We start from the raw sequence: 17,070 nt of genomic DNA, 5'->3' as shown, positions 1-17,070 counted from the left end.
CAAGTTTGGAGGATGTCTGAGCCTTGAATTTGGGTTATTGACATTATAGAAATACTACTTTCTGGTCTGCTTCTCTAGGATCACTCAAAACTCTTCAAATAAAACCAGATCTGTGGTTTTCTCCACTTCCCTACTGGGCTGCTTTGATTTCTGAGCTCTGAGTTTAACAAATAGAGGCCACTTTGCTTCCTCCTATAGAAAAGTATTGTCACCAGGAAGATGTGAAGCAAGGAGATTTTGCTGAAGCCTTGATCTGAAATGTTTTATTTCAAGGGAGGTTTTTTTCCTTACTTTCATGTCTATATATATCTTCCTCCAGGAGTGCTTTTGTAAGACCCAGACTCTGCTATGATTGAAGTCGATTCTTCAATCAAGAAGTACTCCTAGCTTTTCCCATTTTTATTGGAGAAACTTCCTTTTTTCTATCCCTCCCCAGACTGTGGAAGAGGGCCCAGCACAAGGACCCACAGTTGGTTGTGGTCCTGCACCAGGCTCTCCATACTCACACCTACCCAGGGCCCTTGGCTTCCTTTGGACATCAGAACAGGTGGGGTTGTTCAATTGCTTGTGTAAAGTAAGCAATTGAATTGAAATCCCATCCCCAGGAACTCTAAGGGATTTCTTGTTCACTTTTTCTCTTTAAAGCTCTTTATCAATGTGGTAGATAGAGATGTAGTTCTCTGTTTCATCTGAAGGTATTTGGTATGATGACTGTAAAGTGATATAAATACTTTAGTTATCAGCAGTAGATAGGCATTCAAGATAGGTTGTGGGATGATTACATTTGATACTTTTGCAGAGCAATGGTAGAGATATAATGAAAAATATCTTTAAAATTTATTCTGTTTTATAAAAAGTGAGTTTGGTTTGGATTAGTTAGGAACCTCTGAAACAACCTAATAATAAAACTGGAAAGAAATTTTCCTTTTTTCAATATACCATCAATATTGGGTCTCCTTAATCAAGAAAAGATTGCTGTTGAAATTAACTTTGTGGCGATCCAGTCAAAGCAAAAATAACACTGAAATAGATTGTGTTGATTCTTACAAGACAAACGTTCTTTCTGGAGCTGTTCTGGAAGGATATTTCACCTGGAACAAGAAAATCAGGTGAGGAAGAATTTTAAAGAATAGTTTTCTGGATGATGCAAGTTTTCAGTTTTTGTAAAATAAATATATTGTATTGTTAGATTGATGAAAGCCCTGTTTGTATAAGGGTCAGAATAAAGTGATAAATTAACTTGTGATTTCCAGTTTTTCAAAAATCAATGCCTTTCATGTTTATATTTCTCTAAGTTTCCAGAAAAACAGACGAATGGCTCTGTGTGTTCTCTGGGGTGATGTGTCTATCAGGAACTCTATATTCTCCCTTAAAAGATGCCCTGCATGGTAAATATTGCCTCTTCACCCAAAAAACTCTAATTGCACATTAGACTTCCAGCTCCAAGCTATTCCATTTGTGTGCAGAGAGAAAGAGTGAATCACTGTCTTAATTAAGGTCAGTATGTGATACCTCTGCTATTCTTCCAGCTATTCTCAGCTGGTGAATAAAGAGTTAAAAACAGGACATAGACTGTCCTCTTTTGTGGTCTTTACTGCTAGCCCAGCTTGTTTATAGAACCTATCTCGGTGATAGTGTGTTTTGATTAATATTCACATTTCCATCCAGATTTTTCTTTAAAAGCTTAAGTTGAATGCAGACCACAAGATCAATTAAATTGTGTTTGCCAGTACATCACTGGCAAGTCAGGCCATCGGTCACACAGGAACTTTTTTCAGCCTAACTCTGAGTTGATTGATCTTAATATTTTTAGTGCCCCTTGATAGATTTATTTTTGTTTAAAGCACATCAGTAGAAATATCTCAAATCAAATCCACTTCTGGGACTCCAGCTAGAACAGTAGTTGAAAGTCAAGGTCAGGAACTTAAAAGGGAGGGAAGAGAGGAAAGAGGGACATGGGTTCGACATCAGTGCAGCATTTTCTCCCAACAACTTGTATGAGCTTCATTGCAGGCCCCAAGGGAGAGAATTTTCTTCTTGGGCTACAGAAGGGAGTGGTGCTGTGTTGGGAGAGGCAGGGTGAGAAAGCAGCTATGTTGTTCTTAGAAAAGCTTCATTGGCAAACAAGCACAATAATTTTGCAAAAGAAAAAAGTCTTCCCCAAGAAGGAGAATTTTGCTGACAAGGTGTTAAGAGATGAAATATCTGCTTTTATTTCATTCTGTTCTCTAAAGGGATTTAGAATTTTGCTGTGTAGCTCTTTCATACCAAACTAACTTTCAAAGTAAATCCAGTTCCTCTGCCAACACACTTTTTAAAGGGGTAATACAGCTTTATTTTCAGAGCTTCACCTTGTTTGAAATTTCTTGAATTTGTTGAGTTTTTTCTGGCCTAAAGTGAGTGATTGCTTCTTTTTGGGTTTGGGTAAAAATAGTGGTAACATGATTGAATCCTGCAGAATGGACAGACATTTCTATCATCATGTTGTGTGTGATTTCCTTCAGGATCAGAACAGAGATCCCACAATGGCTCCTTAATGCTGCTTGGAGGCTGATCCTTGCCCTCATCCCTCTTTTCCAGAGCCACAGGCAGCGGGCAGTGCTGGGGACAACCTACTCTCCCTTCTGGAGCTCCAACTGGATCACTGGCACCAGGTTTTAAAGGTATGTTATGGCAAAGATAAACAACAGTTTTAAGATTGCTGGAGTGCTTGGATTCAGCTTGTTGGTCTGGCCTTTCAGTAGGTCTGGAATGGAAACAGAAAATGGCTTTGACCCTATTCCTCCTGGATTGTCTGTCACCATTCAGAGTCTGTCCTGCAGGTATGAGTATCTCTTTCACAGATTGGGTGAAAAGAGTGAAGGAAAAGGGTGTTTTGTATGTTCAACTCATATCAGCATTGAAGTACTTGTGGCGGCTCTCCCATCAAGGCATGCTAAGTAGGGACACCTCACAAGGCAATGTAAGGGCTGGCTATATTTTATGACCTGAATGCAAAACCTGTATTAGTTTCAACCTGCTCCTAGTAACATGTGTCTAATGCTAAATTATCTCTTTCATGTGGTTTTTGTATTACACATTAACCTCAGATTGCTTTCATGTGTTCAACTTTCACGAGTTCAAGAGTTTTGCAGGAAGAGCAATGAAATGTGTTTTTGTCAATCTCTTTAGTTTTGGGGCCAAGCTGGGTTTCCAGTGGGCAATTGGAACAGCACTGACTGCCTGGAGGAGCAGGAGTCAGCAACCTGTGTGGTGCAGGCATGTGTGAGTGCCTGTGCCTGGAAGTGACTACAGAGGATCCCATTTGGGAAGAACTGTAACGGTGCAGGGCAAAGGCTGGAACAACCCAGGAACAAGCAGACTGGGATAGGTAACCCTACAGAGTCCTTATTTTCCTAAGCATACGTGTTTCTAGAGAGGTAGGCATGAATGTATAAATGATAGAACTCTCAATGGTTTGTGCTGAGCAATGCTGTGCCACAGCAGGGGGCTGGACTGACAGCTTTAGATCTGCTGGACTCACTTCTTGTTGGCCTGTCTAAGCCTGAATCTGATTTTTAAACTAGAGCTAGCCCCAAACCTCCCCAGTCACAGCACCTGCTTTGCTCCTCCATGCCACAAATCCTCCGTGGAGGAAGGGGGACAGCTCCTTCTGTGTCTTCCTGAGTGGGATGATCTCAGCATGAGTCACTTGCAGCAGGATGTGGACCCTGTTTCTTTGGAAGCAGCTGCACAGCTCAGCACGTCCCTGACACAGCTTCTGGAACAAGGCAGGGCACCTTCCAAACCAAAGCATTCATGGGCAAGGCTTGAGCATGCTCTAATGTTGTGAATGGCTCTCACCCGAGAGCAGGATGTAACGACCAGAAAAGGGTGGGGATATTGTAGATCCTTTTCCCTCATTCTTAGTGTCCAGTTAGTACCCTAAAACAGTTAACTTGCGAGCCTGCAGCAAAAACCACAGGAGCAGTGAGCTCTCTATTACAGACATTGGCTGTAACACAAAGGGAGATATTGGTTCATTGATCACCTCGTGGTCTTGGGTCACACCTCATTAGAGATTCTCAGTTGCTGAGGATTATTCCTGAAATGTCCATTTGAGTCCCAGCCTTCTTGGTCCTGCTTGAGTATTTTTCTTTTTTCCTAATTTTGAATGTATCTGAGGAGATTATCAAATACCTCCTAGACCAACACCTTCCTTTCCTCACAGAAAGGTCTACCCTCCCCTTGAATCACCGGAAAACACTACCCCAAAGCCATTTGCTTGGGCTGGGTGACATGCTGGGCAGTTAATGATCCAGCACAGCTGTGTCCAAGCATCCCAGCAATGAACACAGGCTAAAATAGAAGCCACAAGCGGGAAACATGCAAACCCTTCCTGTGCCAGAGACGAAATCCAGGGAATGCTGGGCTGGATTGCTGGATTTTCACGCCTCTCACTAAATAAATCCAGTCTGCAGTCCCCCCGTCCGCTCTGTCCGAGTTGGGGCTCCTTAAAAGCTTTATGGAGGCATTTCCAGTGGGGCATCTTCCAGCAACAGCAGAAACCCTCAGGCAACACCTTTAGGGTAGACACACCTAATTAGGCTGGTTTTTGGAAAGGTTGGTTTGCTACTGGCAAATGACCCATCACGGAGTTTAAATGACCAGCTTGCCCAGTTTTCAACCTCACAAAGATTTTTTACAGTTAATTCTTTCCTGATTGTCCCTGAACCCTGTTCCAAGTAACTTCAATGATACATCTAAAGTCTATTTAAAATAAAGGGTGGAGTACTTGTCCTTCTTCCAGCAAAGAAACAAATCCAGGCCAGTCAAAAGGTTTCAACTAATATTGGATGATACTTGATATATGAAGCTATTTGTGTTTAATGATCCAAATGTGGTGAGTGGAAGAAAGTTGTCTAGCTTTTAATCAACATTTTTGCAATGCTGGATGCAGAAGTGGGAGCAGTAGTCACTATGTAGCCAGTTCTCATTATTTTATTCTGAATTTTTCCCTGTCATACTATTTTAATTTTTTTTTTAAAAGAAAATTTGTTAATATCTAAGAAGTTCGGTTCTCATTAAAAACAACCAAGCAAACAACCCCCCCCAACCAATCCATAATGTGTTTCTAGTCCTTACACTTACGGAGAATATGACCCATGTACACCCCAAAGTAAAATAAAAATACCTCACCAAATCTTACAGTTTCTGAGTCAAGCCCTGTACACTCATATTCCGTTTTGTATTTAATTTTTTGTGGTGTTGGCATTTCTGCAGTTGTAAGTCAAGGGCTGCCCTGAAGCAGTGATTTGATCTCCCTTGCCTGAGCTTGCCCCACAAAAGCCTATTGGTAATAAATATTATCCCAAGTGACTGTGGTGTAAGTAATGGCATTCCTTGCCCAAAGATCAGCCCCCAAAAATCACTCTCTGTTCATGTTTGGAAAGAACTGCTGGGGAGAAAGGTGCAAATGACTCTTGCCTCTGCTCGTGATGTCAGATACAGATCACCTGGACGCCAAGAGCAAGGCAGACCCAGCAGGACCCAAGCAATCCCCAGTTCCTGATGTCTGACCCTGTTTTTCTTGTGGAGCTCATGTCTGAGGCTGTGCTCAAACCACCCTATCCTCCCTTTTCTATAAGGATGTACATGGTGCCTTCCTCTCTTTGGGCATGGCAGGTCCGGCCAGCTGTGCACAGATGTGCACCTTCCCAGCAGCAGCAAGGCCAAGCTTACTCTAAGCAAGGACTGATGCCTTGGGCCTGAGCTTGGCCAGCAGCAACCAAGCTGCTGGGAGAGATGTGAAGGACATCAGACCATGCTTTTAAGGCCTCCATGGATGAATCCCTGCTTTCACCAGTGCCATCACTCCAGCATTGTCCTGGAGAGGCTTCCACGCAGCACTGTGGGACAAGCCCAGGTGCTCCCTCCTTCACTGCCCACAGGAGGTGAGTGTCACTGGTGATCCTATGAGGAAAGAATGAGTCTCCTTTTTTCAGTGCTCCTCCTTTCTTCTTTCTTGTGTTCGCAAATACAAGTGGTAGAGGGGTGGGAGGATTTGAAAATGCATTGCTTCATCTGTATTTTTAATTAAGCGCTTTGCATTTTAAGCTTTGCTGTAAAATATGATAGATTTCTTCAATAATAATTACACTGGGGAAAACCAGCTTTGTCTGATTTGCATAAGACTTGCTTTATCCAGGCATGTGGTTTTATTAGAGCTTAAATGTGATTATCTAGGGGAAGACCACAAGCTTTTGTTTAGTGATAAGAAGGGTCAAAAAAATTAAAGGAAACACAAGCCATAAATCCCTCTCTGCAGGCTGTTTGGTTCCACCACAGTACACTAGTGATTCTCCCTGGAATCAGCACATGGTTCCCTTATCTTGTGGTGGGGAGATAGGCAGTCCCTGGGGAAAGCAGTAAACTGCCTGAGTCTTTGAGTCAAGGAATGGAAAACACAGAGTGTGATTATCAGAGTCCCTGTCCCTAATCCATCCTTTAATGTTCCCATAGTTCTCTGCAGTTTGAATTCCCTTAATTACGTGATGGATTTACAGTTTAACATTTCAGATATAATTACCTCTTATTATCAAAAACAAAGGAGACACGTGCCAGTCTCAAAGAGTAAAGACATAGCCCTGAGGAAAGGGATTAGTTCATCTTGTCTTTTCCCCTCACACGTGCACATGCAGATATTTCTGCACAAGTCCCTCTATACCAACTTGTCAGTGCATCCTTGTTCCTTGGCTGCCAGGGCTGATCTTTCTTCATGCATCTGGGAAGTGGTTGAAAAGTCCTTTGGTTGATTAAGCTCATGGTCATCATCATAGGCTCAGGTACCAACAGAGGTCCAGCTATTTGAACTTTGATATACATGGCAAGACTAAAATAAGGTGTTTAACAGTGCTTCCCAAGGTTTGAACAAGTGGAAACCTACTGGACATCAGGTAAGAGCACCAGGGTGCTCAATGAAATCACTGTAACTGGTTGATAGAGTGTAAAGTTCTTCACATGAATGCTGGCTCTGTGAGGCACTGATTCTCATCTGTTAAATCCTCTCTTTGGAGTCCTTTTTGCATTTAAGACAGGCAACGTGTCTGCAGGATCTTCCATACCTTTCTTATTTTCTCACTGGAAAAATTGTATGTTACTTTTGGGACCTGTCTGTTAAAGGAATTGATTGCAAATGGAAGCAGGGCTGAACTTCAAATTTTGTTTGCATTTAGACATTTTTATGAAAACTATTCACTTACCACTATCCTGTCAAACCATTTGAGTTCACTCCTAAACACAAACATGATGACTGATGCCCTTAGCTTCAAGTGGACATCACTAAAATTGAAAATTAATTTTAAAAAAGTAAAAGGTACATTTTATGGTAAGCAGTGTAACTGACAGATACTGAGACAAGGGGCAGTGAGGTGTTTGTGTGTATGTAGACACACAGTCAGCTTTGGAGAATGACACTGAAGAATTATCTCCATTACAGCAGGGTGGTGCCATTTCTCGTATCAGCCTCATTCATCTCTCTGCAAACTGTGCCAGGAATAAAAGGTGTGATGATCAGTGACACAGAAACAGCTACCTGATGGTCCTGTTGTGTACACACCAAGGATGTTGCCCTGGAGACCATGTGGCAGCAAGGGCAGTATTCCTATTTTCATCCAGATGCTGGGAGCTGCTTGGAGAAGTTCATCCGTCAGGGAGGTTAACTGGGGGCTTCATCAGCACCGACCCTCCTTGCCATGTGGCTTCCTGCTGCCCCTGCAGAGCTCCTAGAGGGGAACAACACATTTACCAAAATTCCCCAGGGGCAGAGGAGAGCTGGGCTTTGGGCACTGTTTCTTGCTTGCAGCCACATGTGACCTTGCAAGTCATGGAGTGAGGCCACTAAATCCTCATAAGCCTCTTGTGCCTGTTTGCAGCCCTCTGCCCTGCTTACCAGGGTGGTGTCAGAGGGTGCCTTGGCACAGCATGTGGTCCTCCAATGGGGATTAATCCCACTCAATGTGGACATGGCAACGCCTACACCTGAGCTGTCTAGACACCCCTTCTAACAAGAAAAAAGCAAGAGGTGTGGCTAGGGGCTGAGTCATTTCTACTTGACAGCCCAAACAAGCCTGCCTAATCTGCCCTAAAAAGATGCCTGTTTTTTTCCAGCAGCTGCAACATGAGCCCAGAGTGCTCAGGTTGGATGGAGATCCTGCATTGTATGGCAAGCTGAATCCCTCTCCCTGGTTCTGTGTTGGCTGTGGCCATGTAAGGCATCAACAGATGAGAAAGCTGATTTTGTTCTGCGCCGGTCTCTGTGTCTTCCAGGTCTTCTGCTGTTTCTGGGGTTGCAAAAGGAACATCCAGCTATCAAGTCAGTGCCCCATCTTGAATTTTTATATATCCCTCTTCATCTTAAAAGGAACTGTACACCTGGAGGTGCCTCAGTGTGGTCAGTGCAACGAGCTGGGCACAGTGCTGAGCAAAGATTGTATCTCCTTTCTCTAGAAAGTCAGACCCTATTGTTACACACAAAGTCCCCAAATCCTTGGTGTCTCCTTTGCCCAAGCATGAGATCATTACCTGTTGTGTGGGGGTAAGCTGGGTCCCTTAGTGAGGAAAAGCCAACAGCACCAGGCTTCAAAAAAGACCGGAGATTCTAAGTGACTTTCAAGAGCGTGGCTGGGGTTCTGCTAGCTGTTCTCCAGTTCTGGGCTGCTTCCAGGTCCTGGTGATAGGTATTGCATTCAGCAGGAGCTCTAGCAGCCAGTCCATCAGAGCAGCAGTGTATAAATCAGGAGATGGATGCAAAGAGTCATTAAGGGTGAGGAGCTGGCTTTAGGAGTATGTTTGCACCCATCTGAAACCTGTCCACTGTCTGAGATGTTAAGCCATATTCTGAGCTTCACATCATTGTGTTGTGTTCTTTCTCTCCATTGAGTTTGCATAAAGAACAAGCCTTTGGGGTAGAACTTTTCTGCCTTTGACACTCCCAACTCATTCTTGCAAGTTTATATTTGTTGGTTTTGTTGTTGAGTAACCAGTAATAAATAATCTTTTGGTCAAGACTCTTAAAATGGGTCAGTGAACCTCAAAGCGTCTCTGAGTTGTCTGTACCATGAGAGCCATTCCTCCTGATTTAGAAATAGGTGAAGCACTGACATACTAGGGCATTTTAGAGTGAGACCAAACAACTAAAAATTTGTGCTCTTGTATTTAGGAGGATGTAGCATTCCCTAACAGAAATCCTGCACACCTGGATGTAGACAAATGAACAAAGTCCTGAACAGTCTAAAAGGAAATACCTCCTGCATCCAAAAAATGTGGGTTAGAAAGGAGACTTTTGCTTTGTGCCTCCTGCTTCAGTTTAGAGTTGATCAAGCAACTTCCTTCTACAGAGAAAGTGTTTCTGTAAGTGGCAGAAGAAAAATATCGTGGAGAAAAAAAAACCCCTAGCTCTTGAATTCCAAAAATACTGTCTCCTTTCAAAGTAAGATTTATGTGCAAGAAGACAATCTCTCCTACAGAGTTTTTCCTGTCACTTGGAGTCCACTCTCTGGAAACAAGCATACAGTTTAAAAATATACTGGAAGAGCAGCTTGGACACAGAGAAAGGAATGACCTGTAGTCCTAAAAAACAGAGGAGCTTTTCAGTAGCTTGAGGCTTGGAACAAGAATCTAAAAGTTATGTAACACCAGTAAAATTTGGGGCATTCTTGTTACCTAAAAAATAACCATTCTTGGCTTCTGACATTAATATCTCTACTTGGGGATTACGTTAACTGTTTTGTGGGGAAGCTGGATGGAAATCTGCAGCTGTGGTGGTGAGTTTTCTTCAGTGTGTACAGGGTCGGGATGAGTGAGTGGTTGGGTTATTTGAGGGCTGGTGTTCCTGAGCCCTCTTTGTCTGGGATCCAGACAAGCCTTCCTGTTGAGAAACAGTGTCCTACTTCGGTGAAGACAAACAACAGAACAGCTCCTGCTCTAGCAGGACAGTGCAAGCAGTAAACTGTTTCCAGTTGATGCTACGAGCATGGAGTGGCTCCTGGAGTTATCAAAGTAGAGGTAACACACCTCCTTTCTTTCTCTCCTTGGTTTTATCAAGATAGTTTTGGTTCTTGCAAAATTCTAAGAGATATTGTGTGGGCCTTTTGCAAGGAAAAGGGTGGATGTCCATGTGCACCTCTGAGGTGGGAACAATGGGTACCACTAGCTCTATTCAAGGACACAACTTCATTTTCAACATGAGTGGAAAGTATATGGGAATGCTTAATAGCTTTTCCTAGAACAAAACAATAACCTGAACAAATTGCCTCCTTCCAAAAAAAGAAAAAAACCAAAAAAACCCAAGCAACAACCCAGCAAAAAAAAAAAACAAAAAAAACCAACCAAACACATTAAAAAAAAAATCTGTATTTGTGTATGTATATATATATATATATATATTTATTTATTTATTTATTTATATATATATATATATATATATATATATGCCCAGCAGTGCCTGGCAATGACTTTGCTGCTTTGGGGAGCTGGTCAGTTCTCTGCCATGCTCTGAGGAGCACTCTGCTGAGCCCCTTAGCAAGCACTGTTTAGGAAATGGGGAAAGAGGTGCAGAAGATGTTTTGTTATGCCTTTGAAACTGATAACTTGAGTCTGTAAGTTGAGCTGCTTTTTGGAACTGTGTCCAGGTTGTCATGGGACTGCTTAAGAAACCCCAAAATCCAACAGTACCCACAGTGGTCTTCCCTTTGTTCCACCCTAGATGTTCTGCACAGAGGCGGAACCAGATGGATCTGCCTTCAGTGGCTTTTGGTTTTATTCTTCCTTTTGTTTTTATTCTTTATGGTAAAACAGCACAGTCTTTTTGTCTCCTGTCCCTTATACAGCCTTGTGACCAATTAAAGGGGTCCACAGACTGTCCATATAAAAGCATGTGTGTACCTAGAGCCCGTCTGCTGTACTGATGACTAGATGGGCTATTACATGTACATTTAATAATTGTATCACATGCCTAGTTTTCTCTGTGTGAAAAGCATAGAGGTACCTATCAGCAGATATAAATGCCTACAAAAAGGCTGTGATGTGGTAGAAGGGCTCTTAGCAGGAGATGTGTGGGAAGTAATCTTTGTTATGGCTGTACCAACCTTTACTAGCCCAAGCGTGATGATCCCAAGCTGAAGAAACCTTTGTACCACACAGTATTTTCCAGTTAATTATATATATTTGTGCATCTGTGTGTGTGTGTGTGGACAAGTGAGATCATCCATTCCTGGGAGAGTTTTTTTTAACCTATCCAGAATATTTTTCCTCTCATTAGGCCCTTTCCAGGAGCTCAACAACAACAATAGGGCCAAGGGCCTTCCCTCTCCTCTGGTGTCTGCAGTCCAGTGTCTGCACTGGGGTGTGGGCTCTGGAGTCAACTCCAAGGACTGCTCCACCTTCAGTCTGCTGTATTTCCAAGCTCAGATAGCATGGGATGTTTCCAGGCCAGCCTGGCTGCTGGCCAGGTTCTTGCCAGAAGCAGTAACCAGGAAAACAAATACTTTTTTTTTAGTTTGTATGTGTCTGGATATGAGAGAAAAATGACAGAGAAAAATTCTAGATTTTGAGCCATCTGGCATCACTTAGTGATGTGCAGTCAAGGGTCTAGCTCACTTTTAATTCAAACAAATTGTTCTACAGTTGTATTTGAAAAATTCTAATTTAGTGCTTGCTTAGAAGTCTACGAGTTAGTTTTGGTTGATTTTTATAAGGTGGGCTGGTCTGTGTAGGGTTTTTTCATTTTGAAAATGGCACTATTATTTGCTCCTTCCCATATTTTCTTGGATCAGAAGGTTCACTGAGATGCCAAACTGTGGCTGGCTACAGCTCCAGCACATCTTGTAACCAGGCAGGCCATGACACGCCAGAGTGGTGGAGCGTGGTGTGTACAGTCCAGGAAAGATGTGACAGATGAACACTGCTGATAATGTTCACCACTCCAGATATTCTACTAAAATCCCCTTCTTCCAGGCAGCTTAACTCTTGAGACACTGATATAACGAGCACCTGAAGAAAACAGATGCCTACAGACACCCACCATCAGAACAATATTTCTTTAGTGTAGAGCTGAGCAAGAGTAGAAATGTGAGTTGCTCTTTCCTAGCAGGGGAACCATAATTTCTGCCCAGTTTCTGTGTAATTTCAGGCACTGTGCTGGCTGGGATCTGCATTCTGTCCCTGCTTCCACAAGGAATATGAGGAACACTGAGCAGCACCATCACAGCCTGTTTCTCTTCAGCATAAGGTATGACAGCACCAAAGTACCCCCTGTGCCCTTGGTCAGAAAGGGCATTCACAGTCCTCCCCCTCTTCCCATTCATCATCTCCCCCTTTTCACACCCAGAAAACAAAAAGTGTTGTGCAATGCCTGCAAAGCTTACATGGTACAGGCCAGGCCTTGGAAAGGCACTGCAGTTCCGTCTTGGTTTGGGGGATATAAACAGAGATTTTGGGATATAATCTTATGTTCATAACTTTGCTTTGGGTAAGGTGCAATGTACCATGAGATCCTACAGCCCTGACCAACAGGCCAGCCCACAAGGGAAGGAGGCAAGTTGGAATATGGGATTGTGAGTTCTTAAACTGCAAGAGGAGGGCTGTGCAGGGTGTTATTGCTGAGTATAATACACCCTTCCTAAGGAACTGCACTCTTGTCTAATGAAGTCTTTACCTTGTGAGAGGCAATGAAAGCTGATTGCTGTACTCATCAGGCTCGTGGCTTCCTTTGAGTCTTTTTCACTCCCTAAATGTTGATAACATCAATCTGGATGGAAGGAGAGACTGTAGGGATGGTCTGAATATCAGGATTACTCGCCTGCCCTGGAGGACTGATCTTCCTCCTGCTCACCTGAGCAGTAGCAGGGCTCTCTTGGTGAAGCTCCATTTCTGTTTTTACAAGAGAAGGTATAAGCAGTTTCCAAAATCTGGATAGAAAATACACTTCAGCTCTCCATTCTTTAAAATAACTAGTGGAAGAAAAGGGAAAGGGGAAAGGAAAGGCACAATGATCATTATTGTGGTGAAAATAAAAATCTCCAGGATATCCTGAACTTGGGTTAGAAAGACAGTGTTTCTTTACCTAGCATTGGACAGGCTCAGGCCAGGCTCTAGGATGAATCCTTCACTTGGGATAGAAGTCCTGTTTTATCAGGAACAAACTCCACAAATAAGTTTCACAAACCATAAATGAAACTCAAACTTTGTCTGGCACAATCCAAAGGTGGAAAAGAAGGGACAGATTACCAGAAGCACTCTGAAATCAGATAATTGTGTTTTTCTGGAAAAGAAAGGAGAGAAGGAAACACTTGTTAGTTTGTTATTGTGAAGTGAAGCATTGCCTTGTCAATAGAGCCACTGATATAGGGAAACTAGATCCCTGTTTGTTATTTGCAAGCATTTATTAATATATATATATATATATATATATATATTTGTTCTTATGAAACACAATCTTCACATTAAGATCCAGCCCTTTCTATTCACCCTCTTAATTATCTGATTGTGTCCATTTCTATGGCATTGGCTGTTGCACATAGTCCATCCATCCTGTGCATCTGTGCTGGAGAGCAAAGTTACTAACAGGTAAGATCAGTTATTGCACAGATTTACTGCACCTTATCTGTTCTGCTGTACCCCGCCACATGCATGCCCTCAGCCAGCAGCCTTCAAAGGCAGCCTGTGCCATGTTCAGCAAGGACTTAACCTCCTTCCCTGGTCCCAGGACAAGAGCTGGAAAAAGGGAAGTTACCTTATTCTAAGTGGTATGCTCTAAAATTCCACCCTCACTCACCTTGCGGTAACTTGCTCGTGTAGTCATGGCCTTAAGGCTTTGCTTTAGTATCCATGGCCACAACATCTAAGCATTTTTATGGTACCGCACACACTAAACATTAATTTCAAATTATTGAGAGTATTTTCATGACTCAACAACTTTCTAATGACTGTGTACCTTGTTAAAGTCTTGCAGTTCTTTAATAACAAAGTTTTCCCCGATCCCTTGGCATTCAGGCATTCTGTATAACTGAAAAGAAATGCATAGCTGAAGTGGGTTTTTAGGACACTCGATTTAAAGTGAGCCCAAGGCAGGAAAGGACTCTTTGAATATCTCCAGAGTGGACACTCCCAGAGCTGTCTGTGTGCAGTTTGAATTAATTATTCTCTTCATGGAATTCATATAAAATGTCCCTCAGGCTCTTTTTGACTGCCTTGTTGCCCTTTTGTGATAATCCCTTGCTATCCACTGGGCTTTCTGTGGTCCTAAACTTAACATACAAAGCCATTTTTATCTAGGGGCCAGGGTGTGAATAAATGCAGGGAATGTCTCTCAACATGACTTTGTGTTTGTGAACCTTTCTCCAACTTGATTAGAAATGCTCAAACTTTCTTGCAAGCTGCCTTTAAGCATCCCCCTGTGGCATAGCTGCAGTCAGAAGGATTTCTTCTGCCATGGGTCACACAAGACAGCAAGCAGCCAGGAGCAAAAGGGAAGTTTGGAGGCAGACTGGAGGCCTAGGACATGGATCCTCTGGTCTCTATTCTTCAGTGCAGTACATAAAATGACCTTAAAGGAGACCATAAAAGTCTCCTTGCCACCCTTGGGTAATGCAGGTGTGACAGAGCCATGCTGTCTGCCTTTGCTGACAGCTAAACCCCTTTATTTGGGGTTTCAAGAGCACCTCAGGGAGGTGGGTTCCCAGCCCTCCACTAATTTCAAATGGGGACGCATATGTCTCTAGGGCTCTTGAAAAACCCAGCCCTTAATGTTTTATGAAAAGGGTATAAAAGGCCAGAAGGAGGATTTTGTTCACATCATTAGCTGTGATGAGTCCTTTGGATGGAGAAAATTCAGTGAAGCATTGCAAAGATCCTCTGCAACAAGGCCCACAATCTCCAGTCTTTAATGACCATCAGCAGAGAGCACACAGCACAACAGTGTGTACACAACTGTTTGTACCCAAATACCACTTTGGTCAGGCAGCAGACAGCAGCAGCTTACCTGCTTTGCAAGGGCCTCTCTGAGCTCCTCCTGGCAGCTGGGCTGCTTCTGAGAATCCAAAAGGTGTACAACTCTAGTTGTTTCATCATTTAAACATCAGTTGAGAAACAACTGCTAGACTTCCAAAAAAACAACCAACCAAAACAAAACCACAAACAAAACAACCAAAACAAAAACCAAGCACCAAAGTCAGTAAACCAATGTAACCAGCTTAGAGCTGCTGTTTGGGGTGAGTCAGTGTCCTTGGGCACTGCCAGCTGTGCTCCAGCTGTGTTGGAGACCACACTGGCAGGTTTTCTGGCTCAGGTCTCGATACTGCCTTGTAGCTGCCTGGTTCCAGGCTTGCACAGGGATCCTACACAGACCCACCACAAGCTAGACTGGGATAAAGGCTGGCTTAGAGGCAGCATCAGCTTGCTTGTGAGAGGGACAAAACACTTCCAAGCAGCAGCCCTACCACTGCATAGGAATTAATGAATTCAGTGGCTCCTGCTGTGACAAAGAAATGGTGGTTTCAGATGTTCTGGGCCCATGAGAGCTGTGGCTGGTCAGTTTGGGTCACAGGTAACATGACCAGCATTCTGTCAGGCCATCATCCTTCTTATTTCAATGTAAACACTTCCCACCTGTCCCAAATATGCATGCCATTCCCCAAGACTCTCCAGCATTGCTTGCATTGGCAAAACTTTATTCCCTGCTCCTGCTCCCTGTGCCGCATCTGTTCCCATCACAGCTGTGGCCACCCTGTTCTGGCTGCTGACACCCTGGCCCCCCCTTCCCCTCCAAACCACCTCCCCTTCCAAGATCAAAATACTCTGTTTTTATTTATTTACCCTGCAGCTGTCAGTGTTGTGTCTGGATCTCTGCACTGCACCGTGGAGGGACACAGGACACACGATATGTGGAAAATCCTTAAAACTGCCATCCTGGTAGTAACCAACACACATACAATCAACAAATGGATCCCTTGGCCCCTGCACATTTGAAAACAACAGGTCCAGGTGACGGAACAAATGACGTTGGAGGCTGGTACGAGGTCCTGGCCCAAACCAGAGCTGCATTTGCCCGTGGTCAGGGAGAAGAGCCAGGGCTGGAGATAGCAGTTATCCCAGGGCTGCCCACCCCAATGGTTTTTGGCACTCTACAGAAATACACAAGGCAGAGATGTGGGTCTGAGGTATCAGTGCTTTGTTTTGTCTCTCTCTCTCTCATGCTGCTTTTTGAGATGAAGGGAAACACTCTCTCAAATGTCTCAAGGGCTGTTGAGGACCAGGAAGCATCTGGGATGGTGCATCGTAGCAAGGAAAGGCAGAGCCTGGAATGAGTTTGATTTTCTTCCGTTTTCTGGTTTCAAGCTCATTATCCAGATGCTGGCTTTGGAGGTGAAGCCTCAGCCCTGTTCAGCCACAGCACCTTATAAAGACAGGCAGGTACATGGGTTCACCAGTGGCCTCTCACTCCCACATCAGTGCTTAGGAAAGTAAGTTAACATTCCAGCAAGCTCCAGCTAGCAGGGTACCCAACACCCTGCAGCCCTGCATGCAGAATATTCACTGGATTGCTTTGAGAGGCTGTTGTGTCCTCATGGCCGCTGGGAACCAGGGATGGATCAACTGGCTCAGGGTTGTTGTGTGTCAGCAGCAATTGATTTTTTCAGTATGTTAGATACCATTTTATTGCCAGCCACTGTGTAACCTCTACCCCACCAAAATGAAAATGCCTTCTAAGGAATAGCTGTAGTCTGCCCACTGTTTAAAGATGCTCACCTGAGCTTCAGCTACACCATACCCAGGGCTGTGGTTTCCTGAGCATGAGGAGCTGGGTGCAGCCAAAGGCAGCATTCCCTGCTAACCCAGGTGTTCTCTCCCGCTGGCAGCTGTGATTCAGGCTGAGGTAGGACACACACCGCGGCACTTGGGTGGGTGGCTGCAAACCAGGTCTTCTTCAGCTGCCAGCCAGTGCCTCAGGCAGTGCTCAGGGCCACAGGCACTGCACTTTCCTCTGTGCCTCCTCAGTGTGCAGGAAGAGAGGCATCATTCTCCTCATGTAGC

At 43.8% G+C, this 17,070-nt stretch overlaps 1 protein-coding gene and 1 long non-coding RNA gene across 3 annotated transcripts in view; both read left to right on the top strand.

The window, feature by feature from the left end:
* Positions 1 to 10,332, top strand: part of LOC141730152 (uncharacterized) — a 63,477-nt gene extending 53,145 nt beyond the window's left edge. The window contains exons 6-7 of the long non-coding RNA XR_012581651.1: positions 2,581 to 2,663; positions 2,745 to 10,332. This is a non-coding gene — a long non-coding RNA (uncharacterized LOC141730152). The remainder of the gene's footprint in view (positions 1 to 2,580; positions 2,664 to 2,744) is intronic.
* Positions 10,333 to 10,470: 138 nt separating this feature from the next.
* The window catches only part of TP63 (tumor protein p63), a 165,296-nt gene continuing 158,696 nt past the window's right edge, over positions 10,471 to 17,070 (top strand). For both annotated transcript variants that reach the window (XM_074547218.1, XM_026792113.2), the window contains exon 1: positions 10,471 to 12,268. The gene's annotated coding sequence lies outside the window, so the exon portion shown is untranslated. The remainder of the gene's footprint in view (positions 12,269 to 17,070) is intronic.

This window comes from Zonotrichia albicollis, chromosome 9, assembly GCF_047830755.1.
Source record: "Zonotrichia albicollis isolate bZonAlb1 chromosome 9, bZonAlb1.hap1, whole genome shotgun sequence".
NCBI lineage: Eukaryota > Metazoa > Chordata > Aves > Passeriformes > Passerellidae > Zonotrichia > Zonotrichia albicollis.
The sequence above is the reverse complement of the archived record's forward strand: the minus strand, read 5'-3'. Positions and strand labels throughout refer to the sequence as shown.